An 8,980-nucleotide genomic window follows, 5' to 3' on the forward strand; every position below is an offset into this window, starting at 1 on the left:
GTTCTGCTTGAATCCTGCAAAAGCACTGGATACCTAAATGCCCCATGTATTGTCTCCCATACAGCTTTTATGGGCATACTAACCTTTTATTAAAAAAAACATCCTTAAATTTAGACAAATATAGTTTTGCTCATGGGTGTGGAGAGGTATGCTCTTTTCTTCCCAGTGCAGTCAAAAACATGATTTCCCTGTTTTATATATATTACCATACTATGATGTTGGAAAAATACTGTGAAATTGTGAAAATTATGCTAATGCTGTTTTAGTATAAGAGCGGTTTGAAAGACCACCTGAAATTTCAGCCTGTTTTGGTGAGATGGGTTTTTGGACTGCCTGGTGACATAGACCAATAACAAAGAGTGTTTCAAACCTCTCTGCCAATAGCAGCTTGTTTTCAGGTTCCTCCCGTTAGGCTCGTCCAATTAGGCCACTCAGACCATTCCCAGACAGTCCTAGCAAAATTCTTGCTTCAGTAATTGCTATTTTCTAAGAAGCTATTTTTGTTTCTTTTGGACCATTTTAATAAAAAGAAAAAAGAAAAGGTCCAAAAACTGCATCTGTTAAAGGTTCTGGTTCTTCCAGCAGGACAACAACCACAAACACACATCAAAAGCACCCTGGAATGGTTCAAGAAGAAACGCTGGACTGTTCTGGAGTAGCCAATGAAAAGTTCAGATCTGAATCACATCCAAGTGCTGAAAACAGCAGTTGGTGGAGGCCTTCCCTCGAACATTAAAACATTAAAGCAGTTGGTGGAGGCCATCCCTCTAACATTAAAACATTAAAGCAGTTGGTGGAGGCCTTCCCTCGAACATTAAAACATTAAAGCAGTTGGTGGAGGCCATCCCTCTAACATTAAAGCAGTTGGTGGAGGCCGTCCCTCTAACATTAAAACATTAAAGCAGTTGGTGGAGGCCTTCCCTCGAATATTAAAACATTAAAGCAGTTGGTGGAGGCCATCCCTCTAACATTAAAACATTAAAGCAGTTGGTGGAGGCCATCCCTCTAACATTAAAACATTAAAGCAGTTGGTGGAGGCCATCCCTCTAACATTAAAACATTAAAGCAGTTGGTGGAGGCCTTCCCTCGAACATTAAAACATTAAAGCAGTTGGTGGAGGCCATCCCTCTAACATTAAAACATTAAAGCAGTTGGTGGAGGCCATCCCTCTAACATTAAAACATTAAAGCAGTTGGTGGAGGCAATCCCTCTAACATTAAAGCAGTTGGTGGAGGCCATCTCTCTAACATTAAAACATTAAAGCAGTTGGTGGAGGCCGTCCCTCTAACATTAAAACATTAAAGCAGTTGGTAGAGGCCATCCCTCTAACATTAAAACATTAAAGCAGTTGGTAGAGGCCATCCCTCTAACATTAAAACATTAAAGCAGTTGGTAGAGGCCATCCCGCTAACATTAAAACATTAAAGCAGTTGGTGGAGGCCTTCCCTCGAACATTAAAACATTAAAGCAGTTCGCTGCTGAAAAGTGAGCCAAATTGTCAGTAGAGAGGTGCAGCAAGCTCAATGATGGCTAGAAGAAGCATTTGTCTGCAGTTATATTGGCCAAAGTCTGTGCAACTAAGTACTAGCTCTGGGGTGCCAATAATTTTGTACATGCCATTTGTCTTTATTAAAAAATAAATAAATAATACATTTGAGTTTGAAAAATAACATTGTTTTTGCAGTGTTGAAAATCCAATAACAAGGTATGGAGAACCAAACTTACTTTAGAAGAAATAGGGAATTATTTAAGAAAAGTGCAAGGGTGCCAATATATTTGGCCGCAACCATATGGTTGCCATCAGGCCATGGATGAGGTGTGACCGCTGTGAAATGGCTAGCTAGTTAGCAGTGCACGCTAGTAGCGTTTCAATCTGTGATGTCACTCGCTCTGAGACCTTGAAGTAGTTGTTTCCCTTGCTCTGCACACTCGCTCTGAGACCTTGAAGTAGTTGTTTCCCTTGCTCTGCACACTCGCTCTGAGACCTTGAAGTAGTTGTTTCCCTTGCTCTGCACACTCGCTCTGAGACCTTGAAGTAGTTGTTTCCCTTGCTCTGCACACTCGCTTTGAGACCTTGAAGTAGTTGTTTCCCTTGCTCTGCACACTCGCTCTGAGACCTTGAAGTAGTTGTTTCCCTTGCTCTGCACACTCGCTCTGAGACCTTGAGATAGTTGTTTCCCTTGCTCTGCACACTCGCTCTGAGACCTTGAGATAGTTGTTTCCCTCGCTCTACACACTCGCTCTGAGACCTTGAAGTAGTTGTTTCCCTTGCTCTGCACACTCGCTCTGAGACCTTGAGATAGTTGTTTCCCTCGCTCTGCACACTCGCTCTGAGACCTTGAAGTAGTTGTTTCCCTTGCTCTGCACACTCGCTCTGAGACCTTGAAGTAGTTGTTTCCCTTGCTCTGCACACTCGCTCTGAGACCTTGAGATAGTTGTTTCCCTTGCTCTGCACACTCGCTCTGAGACCTTGAAGTAGTTGTTTCCCTTGCTCTGCACACTCGCTCTGAGACCTTGAAGTAGTTGTTTCCCTTGCTCTGCACACTCGCTCTGAGACCTTGAAGTAGTTGTTTCCCTCGCTCTGCACACTCGCTCTGAGACCTTGAAGTAGTTGTTTCCCTTGCTCTGCACACTCGCTCTGAGACCTTGAAGTAGTTGTTTCCCTTGCTCTGCACACTCGCTCTGAGACCTTGAAGTAGTTGTTTCCCTTGCTCTGCACACTCGCTCTGAGACCTTGAAGTAGTTGTTTCCCTTGCTCTACACACTCGCTCTGAGACCTTGAAGTAGTTGTTTCCCTTGCTCTACACACTCGCTCTGAGACCTTGAAGTAGTTGTTTCCCTTGCTCTGCACACTCGCTCTGAGACCTTGAAGTAGTTGTTTCCCTTGCTCTGCACACTCGCTCTGAGACCTTGAAGTAGTTGTTTCCCTTGCTCTACACACTCGCTCTGAGACCTTGAAGTAGTTGTTTCCCTTGCTCTACACACTCGCTCTGAGACCTTGAAGTAGTTGTTTCCCTTGCTCTGCACACTCGCTCTGAGACCTTGAAGTAGTTGTTTCCCTTGCTCTGCACACTCGCTCTGAGACCTTGAGATAGTTGTTTCCCTCGCTCTGCACACTCGCTCTGAGACCTTGAGATAGTTGTTTCCCTCGCTCTGCACACTCGCTCTGAGACCTTGAAGTAGTTGTTTCCCTCGCTCTGCACACTCGCTCTGAGACCTTGAGATAGTTGTTTCCCTTGCTCTGCACACTCGCTCTGAGACCTTGAAGTAGTTGTTTCCCTTGCTCTGCACACTCGCTCTGAGACCTTGAAGTAGTTGTTTCCCTTGCTCTGCACACTCGCTCTGAGACCTTGAAGTAGTTGTTTCCCTTGCTCTGCACACTCGCTCTGAGACCTTGAGATAGTTGTTTCCCTCGCTCTGCACACTCGCTCTGAGACCTTGAAGTAGTTGTTTCCCTCGCTCTGCACATTCGCTCTGAGACCTTGAAGTAGTTGTTTCCCTCGCTCTGCACACTCGCTCTGAGACCTTGAAGTAGTTGTTTCCCTCGCTCTGCACACTCGCTCTGAGACCTTGAAGTAGTTGTTTCCCTCGCTCTGCAAGGGCCATAGATTTTGTAGAGCGAAAGGTAACAGTGCTTCGTAGGAGGCAGTTGTTGTGTTCAGCGGGTCCCTGATTCGAGCCCAGGTTGGGGCAAGGAGAGGGATGGAAACAACACTTACAGAGGCATGCAATGACTTCAATTCAGACCTCTCCAACTGATTAAAAAACGGTTTCCACGTCATTCAAACAAAAAAATGTAATCTCATGATGTTGAACCAACGTGGAAAACTGATTGGATTTGCAAAAAGTCATCGACTAGGGGATAGGGAATAGTTTTTTTCCCATCCAACTTTTAACCTAAATCCAATGACATGCTGAATTTTGTTGTTGATTTCACTTTGAATTCACATTAGTTGACATCTGAATTAAATGTAAATCAAAACTAGATGACATCTGTGCCAAGTGGATTTCGCCATGCCAAAATATTTTTCTCCAGGTGCATGAACCTCTGATGAAGACAGGCTTTGTGTAATCTACGGCCTGTTTAATATTCTGTTTCTTGAAGTTCTTTCATTTGATTACATTGGGAAAGGTGTCTTCAGTGACCACACCTTTGATGACACATGGGATAGAAATGATGGAAATGTGATGTCCAGTCAATTTTGATGTGAAGTGAAGTGTACTGCCCAATGTGAAAACAGTGTACTATACTGTTATTTACAGTACTGTACAAATTACATTCAAAGAAAAAAACATGAATCCTCCATTTTGTTTCTATTGGATGAACTGGTTGTTATAAGAACTACATGGAGAAGACATCATTAGGTTGTGTTTTGGGGATTTAACCAATGAACTCACTGTATTTCACAGTAAACTTATATTTTATGATCAATGGTTGTGTGGTGAAAGATGTCTGCAAACAAAATGAATGCACAATGAAAGGTTTTGAATGGAAGACTGACTGCATTACCAGTTTGGAGTTTTGAACTGAGAGTTTAGAAAATTCACCACATACTTGTGAAAATAAAAAGCAAACAAATGTACTAATTGATATTGAGATAGAAACGGCTGCATGGAGACGTTAAGTAAACAACAACTCATTGGTAGTTGAATAAACTAATTGGAAGTTGCTCTGGATAAGACTGTCTACTAAAATGACTAAAATGATAAATTGCCATGTTAAGGAAATACCCTCCTGATTAGCAATGTAGATATACCGTAAACTGTCAATTCAACAATGTAGATATACCGTAAACTGTCAATTCAACAATGACAGTGTTTCATCTTTCCCTATCACACCCTTATCAAAACGGAAGCGTTCCAAGCCAGGTGTATCTTTTGAAAGCCCTTTTTGTTTGCTCATCAACGTTTACTGCTTTCCATATTTGTCTTCACACAATTCAACTCTAACATTTCTGTATGACCTGTATAAAACAAAGATGATAACATTTTAGAGAAATACCAAGCCATGTGACTGATGGGAAACGAACGGTATGTTGCCACAGAGAGAGAAGAATGACAGAGGGAGAGAGTGAGAGAGAGAGCGTGAGAGGGGGTAGTACAGCATGAGAGGGAGAGAGAGAAAATGAGAGAGGGAGAGAGAGAGAGAGAGGGGGTAGTACAGCATGAGAGGGAGAGAGAAAGAGAGAGAGAGAGGGGGTAGTACAGCATGAGAGGGAGAGAGAGAGAAAGAGAGAGAGAGAGGGGGTAGTACAGCATGAGAGGGAGAGAGAGAAAATGAGAGAGAGAGAGAATGAGAGAGAGAGAGAGAGAGGGGGTAGTACAGCATGAGAGAGAGAGAGAGAGAAAGAGAGAGAGAGAGAGGGGGTAGTACAGCATGAGAGGGAGAGAGAGAAAATGAGAGAGAGAGAGAATGAGAGAGAGAGAGGGGGGGTAGTACAGCATGAGAGAGAGAGAGAGAGAGAAAGAGAGAGAGAGGGGGTAGTACAGCATGAGAGAGAGAGAGAGAGAGAGAGAGAGGGGGTAGTACAGCATGAGAGGGAGAGAGAAAGAGAGAGAGAGAGAGAGGGGGTAGTACAGCATGAGAGAGAGAGAAAGAGAGAGAGAGGGGGTAGTACAGCATGAGAGAGAGAGAGAAAGAGAGAGAGAGGGGGTAGTACAGCATGAGAGAGAGAGAGAGAAAGAGAGAGAGAGGGGGTAGTACAGCATGAGAGAGAGAGAGAAAGAGAGAGAGAGGGGGTAGTACAGCATGAGAGAGAGAGAGAGAGAAAGAGAGAGAGAGGGGGTAGTACAGCATGAGAGAGAGAGAGAAAGAGAGAGAGAGAGAGGGGGTAGTACAGCATGAGAGGGAGAGAGAGAAAATGAGAGAGAGAGAGAATGAGAGAGAGAGAGGGGGGGTAGTACAGCATGAGAGAGAATGAGAGAGAGAGAGGGGGGGTAGTACAGCATGAGAGAGAGAGAGAGAGAAAGAGAGAGAGAGGGGGTAGTACAGCATGAGAGAGAGAGAGAGAAAGAGAGAGAGAGAGATGGGGTAGTACAGCATGAGAGAGAGAGAGAGAGAGAGAGAGAGAGAGAGAGAGAGAGTGAGGGGGTAGTACAGCATGAGAGAGAAAGAGAAAGAGAGGGGGTAGTACAGCATGAGAGAGAGAGAGAGAGAGAGAGAGTGAGGGGGTAGTACAGCATGAGAGGGAGAGAGAGAGAGAGAGAGAGAGAGAGAGAGAGAGAGAGAGAGAGAGATTGAGGGGGTAGTACAGCATGAGAGAGTGAGAGAGAGAGTGAGGGGGTAGTACAGCATGAGAGGGAGAGAGAGAGAGAGAGAGAGAGAGAGAGAGAGAGGGGGGGGGGGGGGGGGTAGTACAGCATGAGAGAATGAGGGAGTGAGAGAGAGCGAGAGAGAGAGTGAGAGGGGGTAGTACAGCATGAGAGGGAATTCTTTGTTTTTGTAATCCTACTACCCTGTTTTCCACCTCAGGCTCTCACATATCTTACAGCACTGTGGAAACATTTCTGAAGCACTGTTTGTTTACCATTGTGTCTGTCCTTGGTTTTCTCCACAAGATACGGAGCAGGGAACATAGATACATAAACAATGTAAGGCATTTCACGTCAGGATGGCACATAGAACAATGTCAAGTTTCAACTTTTATTTGTCACAATCACAAGTACAGTGAAATACTAAACTTACCCAACAGTGCAGTATTCAATCTCTAAGAGAGGAAGCTGTATACAGGGTCAGTGGCAGTACCAAATATACAGTGTGTAGAGATACTGGAGTACTGCAGCATACTACAGTAGAGATACAAAGGATATTCACAAAGTATCTGAGTAAGAGTGCTGATCTAGCTTCATTTTTGCCTTTAAATTTGTGGTGAATAAGAGAAGGAAACTGATCCTAGATCAGCACTACTCTGAGGGGCTTTGTGAATACAGGCCCTGGACTGGCTGGCTGTGCTGTAGGGCTTTGTGAATACAGGCCCTGGACTGGCTGGCTGTGCTGTAGGGCTTTGTGAATACAGGCCCTGGACTGGCTGGCTGTGCTGTAGGACTTTGTGAATACAGGCCCTGGACTGGCTAGCTGTGCCTTGGGGCTTTGTGAATACAGGCCCTGGACTGGCTAGCTGTGCTGTAGGGCTTTGTGAATACAGGCCCTGGACTGGCTTGCTGTGCCTTGGGGCTTTGTGAATACAGGCCCTGGACTGGCTAGCTGTGCTGTAGGGCTTTGTGAATACAGGCCCTGGACTGGCTGTGCCATAGAGCTCGGTCAGCATTCCCTAACACTCCAAGCCAACAGGACAGGCATAGTGAAATACCTTCCCATACTATACCACTACATGCAGTCATCCACTTGGCTTTGGCCCACGTCCAGTAGGGGCTGTGAGTGATTGTGCAATGAGAGGGTTGTGAATGTACAGATGTAGGATCTTAATTTGATCACCCTGTTGCAGGAGAACTTTCCTGAAATGCAGGACATTTAAAACGTATAGTGTATTTGAGGTTTAAAAGGCTTCTGAAATTTGTCATTTCCACGTTGACATTTCAGACTTGATTTACCCTTACAAGAAATATATCAACCCCTACAAAAAAGTCCATTAATTACAATCCACATAATAATTCACATTTCCTGTTGCTGCAGTGGCAAACTGGCTCAAATGAAGATCCCAAGCCTGTATGATGGTGTGGTTGGGCTGATGAGAGGGAATGAGACTGAGCACACTGCAGGGTAGTTCATTGAGGTACACCGTAGAAAAAAGTTTCAAAGCGTTTTGCAACGGAAAACTAAAACAAACCATTCTTATTGGACAAGATCAGATAGTACCTCCCTGTTTCACTTCATTCTGGACCCTTTTTTCTCAGTTTCGTACCTAATGAACACCACCCACATCTCTCAGGCATTCAGTCAGTCAGGGCCAGGGCCAGCGGGATCAACCGTCTCCTCCTCTCCTCTCCTCCTCCTAAGTGGAGACATGTGAGGCCAGTCAGGCTTCAATTAGAGCCAGACGGTTTCCCAGAAGCACAGCTGCCTCCCCCTGCCTCCTCGGCCCCACCGCGACGGGAGAGGGGCGTCTGGGCCGCACCCCACAGTGCCCCGGGCAACAGGCCCTGACCTCATATGGCCCTGGCCCGTCAGGCAGGAGAAAAAGCCTGCCGTATAGACTCAGATAGGCATGTATATTCCCACGTCAACGCTCCTACAACTACACAAACTCTCTCCTTTTGTTAAGGGCTGTCTTTCCAGTTGTAGCTGTAAACTCAAGTAACTGTGGTGAGGTTAGCCTGGGTATGCCAGAATGCTTTGAACTCAACATTGTTTCCCTTTAGAGCATGTGCTCCTAGTATGGGCACACACCCCAAATGGAACCCTGTTCCCTATTGTCCACTACTGGAAACCCTGGTCAAAAGGAGTGCACTACGTAGGGAATAAGGTGCTGTTTGGGACACAGTCATGGGCTCCCCGTCAGTTTGCTGGAACTCCAGTGACTACAGTACAAAGCACACAGCTAGCTATTAGACAGGAACACCAGTCACTGTGGTGGTCCTCTAATCACACTGATAAAACAAGCTCTTCACCACACAGACTCTGTGGAGCCCTTCACTCATACTCACCGCTACCACGCATTAAAAGGAAAACTCAGCACTTTATTTACCGCTGTGACACGGCACGCTCTGTAACATGATAATGACTATCGCAAGCACTTTCAAACAATGGTCATGAGACATTGATTTGTTTAGGTCATGTCTAGTGTGTGTGTGTGTATGAAGATGCTTAGAATGGTAAACACATAATAAAGTGGTACACTGAGCTGCTGGGTCTGTTTTAGTGTTTTACACTATGACCTCATATCCTGTTCAAATCTCTTCCGGAATCCTGACTTTTTCAGATAGACACTGACTTCTTCCTGGAAGCTACCTCCAGCAGGATTTCTGAGAAAGGGAGTTAGGGAACACACACACGCACACGCACACACACACACACACACAC

The sequence above is a fragment of the Salvelinus fontinalis genome, chromosome 34, assembly GCF_029448725.1.
Source record: "Salvelinus fontinalis isolate EN_2023a chromosome 34, ASM2944872v1, whole genome shotgun sequence".
Taxonomy (NCBI): Eukaryota; Metazoa; Chordata; class Actinopteri; order Salmoniformes; family Salmonidae; genus Salvelinus; species Salvelinus fontinalis.